The following is a 17,761-nucleotide window of genomic DNA, read 5'->3' as shown; positions in this document are numbered from 1 at the left end:
CGATTGTTGTGATACTGGACAGTGGCTTCCAATCAGCGTCAGTGCTGATGTCACTGCGCCCACCTTTGGGCAAATTGAACAGGAAGTCCAGGCAGAGCTGATCTCGGACTTCCTCTTCATGTTCAATTTGTCCGAAGGCGGGGACGGTGATGCCTGTGCTGATTGTCATTCAACCACACGCGGAAACAGTGCTGTCATGGGATGTGAATTATTATTTATTATTATAGCGCCATTTATTCCATGGAGCTTTACATGTGAGGAGGGGTATACATAATAAATACAAGTAGAGTAATCTTAAACAATACAAGTCATGACTGGTACAGGATGAGACAGGACCCTGCCCGCAAGGGCTCACAATCTACAAGGGATGGGTGAGGATACAGTAGGTGAGGGTAGAGATGGTCATGCAGTAGTTTGGTGGATCGGTGGTTATTGCAGGTTGTCGGCTTGTCGGAAAAGGTAAATCTTCAGGTTCTTTTTGAAGGTTTCCATGGTAGGCGAGAGTCTGATATGTTGTGGTAGAGTTCCAGAGTAGGGGGGAATGCGCGGGAGAAATCTTGTATGTGACTGTGAATGTAGTCTTTTTAGTCAGGGCCAAGTGTGAGGAATGAGATTGGGTTGTCCTAGTAGTGGACAACCCTTGTAAGGCCTCGTTCACACGTTCAGTATTTTACATCAGTAGAGGACAAGCATAATAGAAACACGTCACCACTTCTGCATTTTTCACCCACTCCTGGTTTTGACTTAGGCAGAGCAAATTCTGAATTTGTGAATGTGACCTCAATGAGCCTTGAAGAGAAAATTATTTTTTTCCCGTTAACACAAAAAAATGGACATTTTTGGACGTTTTCGCCTTAAGTAACCTTCCCACCAAGAGCGGATCTAATCTACACATGGTATTTATGCCGGTTCCACGCTGCTTTTATAATGTGTCTCCTATTTGAAATACATTAGCTTTCCTTCAGCTTTCGCGAGGTGTTTTGGGCATACATTTCAGGAACCTCCCGCACATATGACTATTACTAGCCCCTCATTTCCATCATGTTTTTTTTTCGCCTCTCCCCGTGTTATTCCAAAAAAGAGACAAAGAAAAACAGGCAGATTACAAAAGTATGTGAGATTGTCTGTTTTATGACTCTGTGGCCGACCGCCTCCTTTGTGAAGTAAAGAACAAGACTATTTCTCCCTGTAATGATTTCCAGCTGTAGAAACTAAATGACTTTGCTGAGCTCGGCTTCCAGGCAAACGGAAACGCCAAAACACAAAGTAAACTTGCAAAAAGCTTCTTTTTTTTTCTCCCCCGCCTTTGCTATAGAAATTTTCTTTTTTTTCCATTCATTTCTTTTTCTTAATGTAAATTCAAGTCTATTCAAAGGTGCAATATTTCAGAAAAAAAGCGAATTTTACCAGGCTACGTTCGATAATATATGAAATCCATTCTTTCTTGTGTATTTTTATTAATAGTTCCAGCATATTTTATGTATCCAGAATGTAAAGCTGATCTTCACATTAAGGAGGACCTGTCACTTGTCATGAATATGTATGTATTCTTTATTGGCCGGTATGAATGCTGATGTTCCCCTGAATCCGGCATTGTTTTTCTTTTGTTCCTGCGCCTCTCCATTCCTGATATGTGACCCTCTCTTTCTTATAAAAAAATCTAGACTTTTTGTAGTCAACTAGGCATGGTGCACAAGGAGGTTCCCATAGAGAAGAGATGAGGAACACACCCACTTGGATAAAAAAAGACAACACATATACTAGGAAGATGGGGCCATATCTAAGGAACGGAGAGTCGCAGGAAGAAAAAGAAGGTAACTCCAGATTCAGGAGAACAGCGGCATTATGAAAGATAAATATGAAAAATGATGAAGATGATTATACCTATACATTATAACACTCTTCAAGGGAATCTGTTAGTAGAATCAACCTCCTAAGCCATGTATATGTGAATGTAGGTCACAGAAAGTTGATTAAGATGATACCTTGATATGTGTGATCCGGAGTCTTACTCCCGAAAAATCCACATTTTTCTTAATATGCAAATAAGCTGTTGAGATCTATGGGCCGGACATAGAATCATAGAATCGTAGAGTTGGAAGGGATCTCCTGGGCCATCTGGTCCAACCCCCTGCTCAAAGCAGGATTCGCTAAATCATCCCAGTCAGATGTCTGTCCAGCCTCTGTTTGAAGACTTCAATTGAAGGAGAACTCACCACTTCTCGTGGCAGCTTGTTCCACTCATTGATCACTCTAACTGTCAAAAAGTTTTTTCTAATATCTAATCTGTGTCTCCTCCCATTCAGTTTCATCCCATTGCTTCTAGTCTTTCCTTGTGCAAATGAGAATAAAGTTGATCCTTCTGCAATGTGACAGCCCTTTAGATATTTGTAGACAGCTATTAAGTCTCCTCTCAGTCTTCTCTTTTGCAAACTAAACATTCCCAAATCCTGCAACCTTTCCTCATAAGACAGGGTTTGCAGACCGGTCACCATTCTGGTCGCTCTTTTCTGAACTTGCTCCAGTTTGTTGATGTCTTTTTTAAAATGTGGTGCCCAAAACTGGACACAATATTCCAGATGAGGTCTGACCAAAGAGGAGTAGAGGGAAATAATGACTTCACGTGATCTAGACTGTATGCTTCTGTTAATACATCCTAGAATTGCATTTGCCTTTTTTGCTGCTGCATCACACTGTTGACTCATATTCAGTCTGTGATCTATTAGTATGCCCAAGTCTTTTTCACATGTGCTGTTGCTTAGCCCTATTCCTCCCATTCTGTATATGCTTTTTTCATTTTTATTGCCCAGATGTAGTACTTTGCATTTTTCCCTGTTAAAAACCATTCTGTTTGTTGCTGCCCACTTCTCCAGTTTATTTATATCTTTTTGAATCCTCTCTCTCTTCTCTAGTATTAGCTATCCCTCCTAGCTTTGTGTCATCAGCAAATTTAATCAGTTTACCCTCAATTCCTTCATCTAAATCGTTGATAAAGATGTTGAACAATACAGGGCCCAAGACAGAGCCCTGTGGTACCCCACTTGAGACATTCTTCCAACTGGATGTGCAGCCATTTACGACCACTCTTTGGGTCCGATCACTAAGCCAGTTATGAATCCACCTAACAGTTGCCTTGTCCATTCCATACTTAGACATTTTTTCAATAAGGATTGTATGAGATACCGTATTTTTCGCTTTATAAGACGCTCCGGATTATAAGACGCACCACAATTTTTGAGGAGAAAAATAAGAAAAAAATATTTTTTAATAAAATGGTGGTGCCTCTCATAATCCTTGCATCTTATTGCTTAACGGGGTTGGTGGCTGCGGTGTAGCGGGGTCCCAGGCTCGCTGCTGGAGGAGGCAGGCGTGGAGTGATGCTGCAGGCCGCATTCAGGGATGAGGGGGGGCTCCGATGTGTGCCATTGCTGCTGCAGAGTCTTGTGCTGGTGTCAGGTTTCTCCACTTGTCCGGCGGTTGCAGGCCGGTGCTGCGGGTGCCTCCGGTGCGGCATTGTGTGCACATCGATGCCCGGGGCTCTGCCGACATTGTTCGACAGACCAGAGCCCCAGCATTTCCTCGGTTCCCTGTATACGTGCGCTGAAGTGCCGGTAAAAAAAAAAAATGGCCGCCGGCGCGTGCGCTGATGGGATCTCGGGACCCAGTTCTCGAGAGATGAGATCTGAAATCTCATCTCTCGAGAGCTGGGTCCCGAGATCCCATCTGCGCACGCGCGGTGGCCATTTTTTTACAGGCACCACCACGCGCACACAGGGAACCCAGGGAAAATGGCCGCCGGCACGTGCGCAGATGGGATCTCGGGACCCAGCTCTCGAGAGATGAGATTTCAAATCTCATCTCTCGAGAACTGGGTCCCGAGATCCCATCTGCGCACGCGCCGGCGGCCATCTTTTTACCGGCACACAGGGAACCGAGGAAATGCCGGGGCTCTAGCCAGTCGCACAATGTTGGCAGAGCCCCGGGCATCGACGGGCACACAACGCGGCACCGGACACACCCGCAGCAGCGGCCAGCAACCGCCGGACGCCCCCAATCACAGCCTAGGTAAGGCATGTCCGCTTTGTAAGACGCACCCCTGTTTTCCCCCCAAATTTTGGGGAAAAAAAGTGCGTCTTACAAAGCGGAAAATACGGTACTTTGTCAAATGCTTTGCTGAAGTCAAGATATACTATATCTACAGCATTTCCTTGATCCACCCAATCAGTGATTCCATCATAGAAGGAAATTAAGTTAGTCTGACATGACTTATTAGTTACAAACCCATGCTGACTCTGTTTAATCACTTCATTCTTATCCAGGTACTGACATACATGTTGTTTAATAATTTGTTCAAAGATCTTTCCTGGTATAGAAGTCAGACTCACCGGCCTATAGTTGCCTGGGTCCACCTTCTTCCCCTTTTTGAAGATAGGAACAACATTTGCTCTTCTCCAGTCTTCTGGGACTTCTCCTGTTCTCCAAGAATTTTCAAAGATTATGGAGAGGGGTTCAGAAATTTCTTCTGCTATCTCCTTCAGTACTCTGGGGTGTAATTCATCTGGACCTGGTGACTTGAATTCATTTAGGTTAGCTAAGTGTTTCCTCACCATCTTTCTGTTTATAGATATCCTGGATTCTTCTATTCCCTTAATAGGACAGTGAAGAACAGTTGATGTTACATTTCCTTTCTGAGAGAAAACAGATGCAAAATAGGAATTTAAAAGTTCAGCCTTCTCAACATCCTGTCTTACCATTTCATCATTTACATCCTGTAAAAATCCTATAGCATCTTTGACTTTTCTTTTACTTTTGACATATCCCCAAAATCCATTATTATTGCTTTTGACATCTCTTGCAAGCCTCAATTCATTGTCAGCTTTAGCTAATCTGATTTGTTCCCTGCAGGTTCTGCAGACAGCATTATATTCTTCTTTAGATATGCCTCCCTCTTTCCATTTTATAAACATTTTTTTCTTCCTTTTTAGCATGTGCTTAAGTTCTGTGTTCATCCATCCTGGCTTCCTTAAATGCTTCCTATTCTTCCCTCTTTTTGGAATTGTTAACAATTGTGCTTTGAGAATTTCATTTTTCAAGATTTCCCATCCTTCCTGGACATTTTTGTCTTTAAGGATATCCAGCCATTGGATCCCTCCAATTCTCTTTCTGAATCCCTTAAAATCTGCCTTTCTGAAATCTAACCTTGACGTCTGAGCCTTCACATGTCTTCCTCCTCTAGTTATCCAAAATTCTAAAATAGCATGGTCGCTACCTCCTAGGGTCCCAGCCACTTTTACCTCCTCAACCATTTCCTCCCTGTTTGTAAGGATTAGATCCAAGGTAGCAGTTCCCCTTGTTTTCTCCCCTACCTTTTGGAAGATAAAGTTGTCAGCAAGAGAGGATAAGAATTTCCTTGACCTGTTAGTTTTGCCTGAGAGAGATTCCCAACAAATGTCTGGATAGTTGAAATCTCCCATGACAACTATGTCATATTTGTTGGAGAACTTGGCCATTTGATGCATAAAGAGTTCATCCATATCTTCAGCTTGCACAGGCGGCCTGTAGTAAATGCCTACAATGGTGTCCTTTCCATTGTTCTGTCCTTGTATTCTTACCCAAACAGTTTCCACAGTATTCCCAGTCTCTGAAGCTTGGATCTCTGTGCAGATATACGCGTTTCTAACATACAATGCGACACCTCCTCCTCGTTTATCAAGTCTGTTTCTTGAAAATAAGTTGTATCCTTCTAGTCTTGTATTCCAATCATGTGTATTGTCCCACCAAGTTTCAGTGATTCCAATGACATCATATTTCTTTTCCTGTGTTAGTAGTTCCAATTCTCCTTGTTTGTTGCCCATGCTTTGTGCATTAGTATAGAAACATTTTAGTTTGTGATTGGTTTCTCTTTCTCCAATATTTTTATTATTTAGATTCTTTTGTCTTTGTTCTTCCTTTCCACTTCTAATAGCAGAGTTCTCAATAGCATTTGTCAGGTGTATGGCTTTTTCTGGTCTTTTGCTTCCCTTCCCATGTTGTTCTAGTTTAAAGCTCTCCTTACAAGTGTAGCAAGGCGACTTCCAAATACCTGCTTTCCAGTCTTCGTAAGGTGCACCCCATCTCTAGCAAGTAGTCCATCGTGATCCAGAAATCCAAATCGTTGCTGGCGGCACCATAGACGTAGCCAGTTGTTCACCTGCAGAATCTTATTCCACCTCCTTGTTCCATGGCCATCCACTGGGAGGATGGAAGAGAAGACCACCTGCGCTCCCAGTTCTTTCACTTTCTTGCCTAAGTCTTCAAAGTCACTGCAGATGGTTTCCAGGTCGTTTCTTGCAGTGTCATTTGTCCCCACATGTAGTAGCAGGAATGGGTAGTCATCTGTAGGTCTGAAGAGTCCTGATATCCTGTCAGTCACATCTTTAATTTTTGCACCTGGAAGACAGCACATTTCTCTTGAAGTTATATCCGGTCTGCAGATAGCGGCCTCTGTTCCTCTCAACAGGGAATCCCCCATGACCACCACTCTCCGTTTCTTCTTCACAACATTTTTCTTTCTCCATCCAGGAGGACTCTGAAGGCGTACAAGGTTGCTGTTTGTGGGCAAAGTCTTATCCTGATGTATTTCTTCATCACTCTCCTGTGTAAGAGCCTGGTACTGGTTACTGAGAAGTATGGGTGCTGACTGCCTCCTGATCCTCCTGCTTCTCTGGGTCACATGTCTCCATTCCTCTGTTTCTTCAGGTGTACTTCGAATTTCTTCTCTTCCTGTAACATGAAGAGATAATTCTGCTCTGTCTAAGAACTCTTCACCTTCCTTAATGGTCTTCAATGTAGCTAACCTCTCTTCGAGATTTTGCAACTTTTCCTCCAACAGGGACACAAGCTTGCATTTGTGGCATGTGAAGTTTGGCTTTTCCCTGAGAATCTGCCTCCAAGGCTTATTTGAAATGAAAGAGAGCATTACCAGTGTGAGACATGTAGATCAGGAGAGCAGAATGTCGGTCATTCCATGTCTCACAGTGGTAACTCTGCCACTCATATAAATTAAACATTGGAGGTTTGATGATGTTATACAATAAAGGTTTTTCTTTTGAAATCTAATGGATTCTCTTTCATGGATGTATCTACAACTTCCATTAACTTTAGTGCTTTGATACGAACTTTCCAAGAACCTTCAGTACACTCTCGGAAAAAAAGTCCTCCTTGACACAACCGAAGCCTCATATTGAGTATGTGTGTGGTGCTGGGATGCTGGATCATTAGACTTAGTCCCGAGAATCAGGTGCAGGTTTAGAAGGAGGAGTGAGATGTAGAAAAGGGAATAGCCTTCATATCAGGCCATGTTTTTTTGAAAAAAAAAAATCAAGAGGAAAATTCCGTAAGTATTCCTTAGTGGAAAAGATGTAGTCCTAGGTGACTTTCCTTTACTCTATGTGAATGTGATAGGAGGCTTAGTCCTATATTTAGGGGACCTCCACTAACTTAAATAGGCTGTCCACTATTGATATGGATGAAGCTAATCTCAGGAAAAAGCATGAACGCATGCCTATAACTTGTAATGTAAGACGATTGAGGGATCTAAGCTACACGGAGTGAGGATATGACCTGTATGTGATGGTTTCATCCATACTTGTCAACTCTATCGGGACATGTGGAAAGTTCTAAGACAAAGATGAGACCTCACAGAATCTCGGAACCTTTGGCAAATCTCCTGGGTACTGCAAAGCTTCTCTGTGTTGTGAAGCCTAGATTCTTTGTCTTCAGATAGACCCCAGGCATCCAATCTTATTTAACGAGGTTCGCAAAATCATAAAATGGGTATGGATAGGGTGTAACCCAGGGATGTAACTATAAGAGGTGCAAAAGTCACAATCACATATGGGCCATGGAGACTAGGAGGCTCAAAAGGTCCCTTTGAAAAAAACTACTACTGTTAAAGACCTTGGATAGTTGGGGGCTCTAATTAAAATTTTGCACTGGGAAAAATAAATTAGAAGAATCTTTTTGCACATTGATTTCCAAAAGTTGGTCACATTTATTATTATTATGATAAAGGAATAATATACCAACATAGATGTCATGGAAAAATCCAGACGTGCATGAAGAACTATCCATAGCCACAGTACAGATATATTGACTTTAATTGGAACCTACAGTAATTACTTAATGATTTAAAGACATTAGTCTGGCTGTATGTACTGAGGACAGGTCCACCTTAAGAGATTAAGAGACTCAGACTCTCAGATTTATGGTGCATTACAAAATGACATCAGAGTAACGACAATGTAGAGAAAGAACAAGTTCATCCTAATTTTTGTCACGCGTTGACAGCACTTATGATAACCAAAAGATAACACGGCTTCAGGCCAGGAGCCAGCCTTCAGTCTCATCTGTCATACGGTGAACACAGCTACCTAATTACAATATGGATTTTTTTGACAACTTTTCAAGGTAATAAGATGGATACAGAAACTGATGTAATAAGTAATGGGATAGAAGAACGCAGATAGGCAACCCCTGACTTAGTTTTTCATCTATCACCCATAAGTAAGTTCATTTTACAGCATTTACACATTGAACTCTATAAACGTTGGGTTTCTTCTGTTGGTACTTTTTTAATGCGTACTTTAAGGAACATTTCTATTAGGACTGATGCAATATTCAATACCCAAGGCGGGATCCAAAGGGTAGGAGCATTACTTCCCTATTGGGTGCAAAGCATTACCCACTCAAGCGCTGCACAAGGCTTCATATACTGTATCACTTTGGTGTAAAAGTGGCTTTATATAAAGCATATTTGTCAAATCCCATGGAATATCCGGGAGGCTCCAATAAAAAGGGGACTCCCAGAGGAGTTGGCAAGTCTTCCAGGCACATCAGAAATCTACCAGAACTCCAAGAAAGCAGCGATTCTTGCTGTATGTGGCATTGGACAACTTTATCAATGGAAGCAAATTAAGGGTGTATAAGTGGCAGCATGGAAGTGTGGTGGACTGTAAAAGAAATATTATTATGCGAAAACAATTTTGGCACTCCTGTGTAGACCATAAATAATGTCAATGGGTTGGCATTTAAGACTTAAATAGGACTTGTCCATTGCCAAAAATATGACTTGTCCCTTCCTATTGTTACGCACCAGACTTGTCTTCGGGGACGAGCTCGGCTTCTTTCACTTATGGCTGCCATATTTTCCTGAAAGTGGCCTGGCTTTCCTCAGTGACATAATCTCCCAAGGCCTCTTAGGGCCTAAAAGGTCTCATTTCAGTGACATCACCTCCCAAGGCCTCTTAAGGCCTGTTTGGACTCACCTTCATGTCTGACCTCCCAAGGACTCTCAAGGCGTAATAGGACTGTCCTCTGTGTTTGAGTATTGACTCTCTAATATCTTCAGTTGCTGTTTGGAACTTGTCTTGTTACTTCTGTTTCCACCCACTGCTCAGACTTCAGTGATTACCATCATTTGCATCTGCTCAGGTTTTCCCATTGATTGCTCTAAGCATCATAAACTGTTATTAGTATCTCTTTATCATATGTTGCTATCTCCTGTAGTTCTTGCCACCTACCTTTATGTGCTGCTTGAGACCTGATGACTCCTCTACTGGTTCTGTGGTTTCCAATGTTAGCTGCCTTGCTTCTTTGTCTGCTTTCCATCATAGCCTCATGTCTAAGACCTCACTGTTCCATGTGCCTTACAGATTGCAGTGCCCACTCCCTCGGTGAGTCCACCCTTACCTGACGCACCCAGTGAGTCTAATAGCTGTAAATATGTGAAAACCTGGTATAAATGCATCTGATTCCGACAATGCTTCTCTATAGTTCTTGTATCTCTAATGTCTACTCTTCTCCATGGAGCATTTCATTTAAGGTCCACTAAAAGGATGATTGCCAAGTAAGAATCCAAAATTCAGTAGAATAGAACAGTGGACATGGCCTAATGGTACATGGGTGCAGTATAGAATGAGGATCATTGTTTGTTTGTAACTAAGTAATAGTTGAGTGTTGAACTGACCATATTTGTTGGCCAAATGCTATTGGCTGCTTCTCTCCCCTTCTTCTTCCCCCTGAAACTTCTGGTTTCAGTTGAGTTCAGACACAGTCAAACATTTTAGATGGTTGTCAGTTGCCATCAAAATCTATGGGTTCTACAAGAAATTACCAGTTATGTATAACCAGTGTGTATGACCAGACAAACTTTTTACAATGACTCCCCATTGAAGACTTGCCAGTGGAGATGACAGAGGAATGCGGAACCTCTTTTACTGACTGGTAGGGTTTCCAACGATCAGGTCTCTATAAATCTAACAGTTATTACCTATTGTGCTACGTCATTAGAACAGAAAATGGACATCACAAATTCTGTACAAAGGAGAAGATCAGAATCTCTGCTTTACTCCAAATCTTCCCCATATTGACACTATGCATACTCTTTTAAAAGTTGGCCATGGTTCCAGTTGTGTACCTTTGCTGTCAGTGTTTCATTAGAAAAGTATGAGTGACTTTTCCTACCTTCGAGACCTAAGAGTTGACCATAGGCATTAGATCATTGAAGAAAAAGCACACCATTTTAAACAGGATCAAGATGGTCTGCTACCTATAATTCCCTGGTTTCTATGTCAAAGTCTGCAGCCTATATGATGTTTTTTGATTTTTCCTCTCGAATTCCATGGTTTACTTCTCAAAGTCTGCTACCTATGTGATGTTTCAAAATTTCTGTTCTTAAATTCCTTGATTTTCCTGTGATAGTTTTCCTATGAGTTAGGATGATCACATTCATATTTTCCTACATAACTACTTATATAGAGTATGGCTTATCTAATCCTGCAGGTTAATGGTGAAACATTTGGCCAACAACAATTCAACAGAGTTTTTAGGTCGCATGCTAATTTTTGGACTTGTTGGAGTTTTAGGAAAGGATGAATAGATCTTGCTGAACTGACTCGTAGATTAGATATTTTGATCTTCCATACTTACACTTCTTAACTCCAAGTTATGTCTGCTCTGTGCCTCTAAAGTACATAATCCTTCCATGAGTATCATCAGTCAATTATTTCTTTCCAAAATTTCAGGTAGCAGAACACATCTCCTGTATAATGTAGTTATCTTCTGTGGCTGCTCCATTTCTCTCCATGAGTTCAGCCTGGGTAACATCTCAATATGAATATTTCATATTGCAAATTGTATTTCTGACTTTAAGAACTGCTTACAGTTTGTAAATGTAATTCCAATATGGATGACCCATAGAGAAGAGATGATCAGATTACAGTGTATCTAACCAGTAGTTCACAATAATGATTGAGCGCTGAGAAGTCGGGTATAAAGCTGCAGACAGTAAATAGCAAAAAGAAGAACAAAAGAAATATTGCAAGAAATAAATATGCCTCTCAAGAGCAATGGATAGTAATCTGCGTATCAGACACTGATACAGATTGATAAATTCTATATTTGGATCTCGATTGAGTTTTTCAAAATCCTTAGAAAAATTAGACTATGATGCTCCTTTGGGCACGGAACCCGCTCGGCTTTTGTAAATTTATTTGGAATTGCAAATAAATTGTCTTGATTACCATCTTCGAGGAGAGACAAGGAAAGCTATTGGAAGCTGAAGTGGTAAAGTGCTGTCATGGGGCAGTTGCGGGAAAACAGGAGACGTGGAACCAGGGCCCCTGAATTGCCCCTCAGGCTAAGGAGGTGTCCTGACTTTCCTTAACTTGGGGGTACACTTGATGGTAGTGAGGCCCATGTCCCCGACCTGTCCCTATCGCCTGTTAAGCCCTGAGCTAAACCCCCAACCCCCTCCTCAGGAGGTTAGACAGGGAATAAAGTGAACTTCACCGCAAACCAAAGGAAAGATAAACTAGACACCACGGGGTTAAAGCAACTAAAAAACAAAACTTAGCTTTGTCTGCTGCCAATGCTCCAAGCAGCAGAGTAAGGCTCCTGAACTCAGCTTTCAGCAGTAACACCAATGCTCCCGATAGTTCCTCTCTTCAGCAGCAACACCACTGGTCCAGATAAGCTGAACCCCCTCGGCACTAGGTAGGTCCAGTCTTCCCCAACGTTGGTTTCCAAATGACCAGTATTACCAACAGTGATCTGCAGCACCAGGTGGCCTTCTAAAGGGAAGAGGAGTGGCACCCACCTGCATTGATAATTAATCACCATGCAGTAAAACCAGCAGCCACCGGGGGGAAAACCCATGAGCAGACCAACTACAGTTGTAGTAACACCAGCGGCCACCAGAGGCAAAACTGACATTAACCCCCGATGGCCTGAAAGAGAAAAAGTTTATAAAAGAGAATCCAGAATCTGACAGATCCAAAAATGGATCGTGACAGGTGCCCAATGGATGATTGGAACGTCCTTGTTCTAGTGATCTCAAGGGTCCTAAAATCGTATTCTTACATTTTTTTTTCCATATCTTTAAGACATGTCAGAGGTGAGCAAAATTACTCAGATACCTCATGGTAGTCAGAAAATGGTCTCCTTTCTATAAGCATTTCCAGCTTGCTCAACAAAACTATGGCCGACTCAAGACATACTCGACTGTAGTCCCAACTAAAAAATTCTCTAATGAGTCAAGAAAGGGAACTCACTTCTTACAACCCCAGGAAAGTGCTCTGAAGCCACATAATGTATGTTGTATTAATGCTTTACAAAGGAATGAAAAGTTTAGGATTTTCTTTTTTGCTCGACACTCTGCCATGTGTCTTGGATGAGTAATTTGCTCCCATTTGTCAGTAGGGAAAGCCCCTTTAGTTTCTGGACTTCAGTTCATATATTTGCTACCATGGAAGATCAGTCTCCTACAGATATTAGACTAATATAGGTCAAACCTCAGTTAAAAAATTTGTATCAGACACCAAGAGCTTTAAAGAGGATCTATCAAGTGGACAATTTTTGCTCTTCCTTTATTCCTACTCAACCCATGTGTATTATTTTTATTCTTTAATCCATCAAACGGTTCCAGAGATATGTGCAGTGATGTGCGAACCCCTGGATCTTTGGGTCTAGCGAGTTTGGCCAACATTTAAAAAAAAGTTTGGTTCGGGTACCAGAAAAGAACCCGAACCCCAACCCATTCAGATGAATGGGGGAGCCCGAACATCCGTTGTTTTCCATGATGTGAAACGCATTATACATGCCTCTCTATTACTAACTGCTGGGCTTGATGTCACCTGAAAATACAAAGGTGACATCAACATCACAAACACGTGGGAAGAGCCAGTCAAAGTGCCAAAATTGGCATATTTAATACATGTGCCCTTTCTGGGGCAGCTGTGGGCTGCTATTTTTGGTCAGGGGGTCAATATCCATAGTCCCTTACCAGTCTGAGAGTACTAGCCCCCAGCTGTCTTCTTTAGCAAGGCTGGTTGTCAAAAATGGGGGGACCCCAGGCCATTTACTTAAATTATTAGTTTAAAGAATAAAAAAAACGAGGTGGGGACCCCTCTATTCTTGATAACCAGTGATAATAAAGTTGACAGCTGTAGGTTGCAGCCCTCAGTAGTCAGTTTTGCCATGCTGGTTATCAAAAGTAAAACAGACGCCACATCATTTTTTCTTTTATTTATTATGATGCAGGCACCAGCTGATGACTACTCCCATCAGCAGCTTCTGCTCTCGCTGTTATTAGAGGCAGTATTCATAAGCTGATGGGAGTAGTACTCCCAATCAGCTGACGCCTCTGAGACTGGAGGTAAACTTTTACCGGTGGTCACAGCTGCTGGCTATCAAATGAACTGCAGCTCTCTTATCACTGATCAGAGCCACTAGTGGTAAACACCTGATGTCTGGGGTGCTGAACCCAAACAGTAACATGGACTTCCTGGAGAATTCTGTGTTCGAGATCTGTGACTGAACAGTATATGTTCAGTATAGACTCTGAACTTTAATGTTTGGGATTGCCCATCACTAGATATGAGCCCTTTTATTTAGTGCTAATCTTTATGGTCTTTAAAAAGGGAACATGACTTATGGGATCCTCTGGGGCATGTCTTTAAGATGCTCTGCATAATTACCCATGTGAGCCTTGCCCCTTTGGTAAAAAAAAGCATCAAAATTTGCCTTAAGTAAAAAGATCCATATCTCTGGAACCATATGATAGAATTTAAATAAAAAGTTGTTATACTCAGGAGCAGCGGGATTAAAAAATGCGCAAAATTGGCCACTTTTTACCTCTGTTCTTTAGACGTTCACATGGAGGAGCCTTGCTTCATAAAATATATTCTCTGTTATTTCTCTCACAGGTGAAAAGAAGATGTAACACTCAGGTTATGCTCTGTTATTTACCTGTTACTTCTTTTTAGGTGAAAACAAGATTTTATCTCAAGCTAGCAATCCTAATTAGCCAGATTAGCAGTGGGCCTGCGGTTCGTCACACACTTTTGCTTTACACCCTGAACATCCCATGTACAGCATGTGCCCATATGACTTTCAGGTTGCTCCAAAAAAAAAAAAAAAGTATTTAATTTTAACTTCATTAACTTCCCGTTCTGTCACAATAGTCAGAGAAGGATTTCTTCTGGAGCCGTATTCAAATCAGTTTTTAATGAGCTATTTAATTAAAGGCTAATTGGGGTGAACCCATTAAAGATTTCTAAATTATGCTTATCTGACTAGCTACGTTTTCCAGATACATTTTCCTATAACTACCAGGCTTGATCATAAACTATTTGTAAATGACTTTAAAATATCCGATTAAAGTTGCTTCTTTTTTTCTCAATGAGTCAATGTTACATCGGAACAATAGAGTTAACCAGAGGGACCTTGCGGAATGGGGATTAAGTGGCTGTTAACAATTGTGAAAATGTTCTTAATTTTTAATGTTCCAATTTCATTGAAGTAGAAATATTAGACAGCTTTACCATTAAATCTTTCAGTTTATAAATGATCTGCATCAGCGCCATATAAACCTCCTAAGGCATAGTCTACACTGCTGTATTGTCAGAGTTAGTTTTATAGAAAATGGGACTGTAAAATAATGAGAGCAGTGCCTCCTACTTGACATTTATAGACCTTTTTTCACTGTCCACATAATACCACCAAATGATACTGTCATACACAGCCCATGTGATTGCAGGAGAGGTGGACTGTACTGTAGCATTTCTACGACTGAAGCCACCAGTCGTGTTATAACTTAATGTGAAGAGTGTTATGCGCTTTTATACATTATTATATATCACAATTTATATATAAAGTGTAGAGTAGGACATAGGTTAAGGTTTAGGACATAAGATAGTGTGCAATACATAATAAGTATAGGGTAAGAGAGTGTGATAAGCATTGTACATGTATAGAAATTTTATGAATAGTGTGTGAGAAAGAGATCTGCCCAGCGACAGACTGTAGGGACAGATATGGTTAAAGTTCGATACTAGCCCATAGTGGAAGGAGCAAGTCCCAGTAAAAAGAGACTGTTTCCTGCTACTTGGATAGATAGGGAGCTTGTTAACCAATGTGACAAGGTCAAGTTCAAGGTCCAGTGGGTTAACAGCAAAAGAAAGCACATATAATTCTGGGCAGGATGAGGCCTAACAAAATTCCCTGCGGACATTCTTGCAACATCCAGAGCTCAAGGCTTGAAACAAATGCTACAACGAGCACCTCATCCCCTGGAGTACAGAGGAAACTGGACGTGTAACCATGTGTGGGGAAGGTAATGAATCTTAGGTGGACTGCGGAACTGGATGGAAGATCCCTGGGACTGACAGGATCAGTAGACAAAGGGATAGTCCAGGAGGAACGGATAGAAATGCTGAACATGAACTGTATTAAGGAAACAAGAAATGGGAACTGTTGTGTCTGATACTGCTTGTTTCAATCTGAGGAACTGGAACTGTCCAGTAAACTTCTGTGTGTTGAAACGAACTGGGTGTCCCAAGATTTGTGTGCAGTGGCTCCTGAAGATGAAGGCCTGGAGACATCAGAGGTCTTTAACCTACAGATTAAGTGTCACGCACGCCACACACGCGAGCATATTGGAAGTGAGACATGATTGTTCTGAAATGTGCCAGGGCGTCATGGAGCAGTAGATAGCCCATGGCCACCGCCCTCTGGCACTTTACGTGATATCACCACACAGTAAAGTTCAGTTAACCATTCTTTAATGTACCTTTAAAGCATCACCAGTGTAGCAGGGATTGGGGACAATGCTTATGGCTTATAGGATTTAATGTAATTCTATATCGGGGCTTCAATTTTACATTCAAGAAGGCTCACTTGACCTAGGACTTGTAGAAATTTCAAGATGGTTCCCTTGATTTAAAAACAATCTTGTCTTACCCCTTAAACAATACATCCAAAGCGCTGATTACAAAGCGTCTTTTTGTATATTCTCTGCCTGTTGTCAAGTTTAATCCATCTCAAGCAGAGATGGATGGCAGAAAATGAGGATGGGGTTTTGCCTTTCTGCTCCAGTTCTGCTCTCTGTCAAAAATTATACAAGCATAGCAGAGAGGCTGGCTTTAAGTTCAGCAAAGGTAAAATCATCAGAAAATAGAAAAAGTAATGTGTGCTGGAAAGATAGAGATAGGAAGTTCCAATTAGTAGAGTTGAGCAAAACGGGTCGGTCAATTACATAAGTCGCCGACATTCGCTGAAGTCGGGTTTCATGAAACAAAACCCGACCATAGTGTGAGGTCGGTGACCAGAGCGCCAAAGTCGCGTTTCAAATGATGCTTCCAGCGCCCTTTTTCAACCAATGATGGAGGACACACACTGTGGGCAACGCGATGACATGGGCATCGGTCACCACTATCTTTGAGAAGGGCATGCAAGTGATTGGCTTGATTTGTGTGGCGTCACAGGGGCTATAAAAGGGCATGCACGCCGACCGCCATCTTACTTCTGCCGATATTAGCGTTAGGGAGAGGTTGCAGCTGCTGATTCTGTAGGGACAGCGTTAGGCAGGGAAGAAGAACAAAAAAAACTGCTTCTGCTGTTAGCGATTTCCACTTACAACACAACAGTTTGTGTGCAGTGACAGGGGAGGCTCTATTTTTGTGCATCAGCTCTGTTGGTTATTAGGCTGCCTTATAAGGCTCCCTGATAGCTGCATTGCTGTTTGCACACTGCTGTGCAAACTGCTTTTTTAAAAGCAAAAATACTTTTCTTCCTCTTTTCTGCACAGTTACCAAACGTGCATTTTTCCACACTTTTGCGTGCAGCAGTCCTGCTTATTAGGCCTGTTTCACACATCAGTCTTTTCTGTCAGTCTCAATCCGCCAAAATAGCGGAAAACGATGTTAAAAATTTAAATGAGCCCCGCTTGGGGAAAAAGAAAAAAAAATGAATACCTGCGGATGTAGTGTGGTGACCAATCATCTCGCGGGATGTGGGAGAGAGCATGGAGATCGCGCGATGTGAGAAATGGGGCCGGAGATCGCGCGATGAGAGAGAGAGATTTTCATCCAACAGCCAGACAGAATTGCGGGTTAAAACAGAAAATAGCGGATCCGGAGAGAGAGATAAAACGTTGCAGGGTCCGTCCGGTCAGGTCAGCGGACGCCAAAATATTGGCGGATCCGCAAAAATGCGGATGCTATGGATGGCCATCAGTCAAAATCCGCTGATAATGAAAGTCAATGGGGGAAAAAACGGATCCGCAAAGAAAAATGGCGGATCCTTTTTTTTTCCAAAACGGCGGATTTTGACTGATGGTGACAAACGGATGTGTGAAACAGGCCTTAGGCTGCCTGCTGCCATACTTGGACTGAGAGTGTCATGCCCCTGAGGCTCAGTCGCCACAGAGGTACTGCACCTCCTC

Source organism: Dendrobates tinctorius, unplaced genomic scaffold (assembly GCF_039654945.1).
Source record: "Dendrobates tinctorius isolate UK_male_01 unplaced genomic scaffold, ASM3965494v1 ptg000009l, whole genome shotgun sequence".
In the NCBI taxonomy this organism is placed as follows: Eukaryota; Metazoa; Chordata; class Amphibia; order Anura; family Dendrobatidae; genus Dendrobates; species Dendrobates tinctorius.
This window is presented reverse-complemented; position numbering follows the sequence as displayed.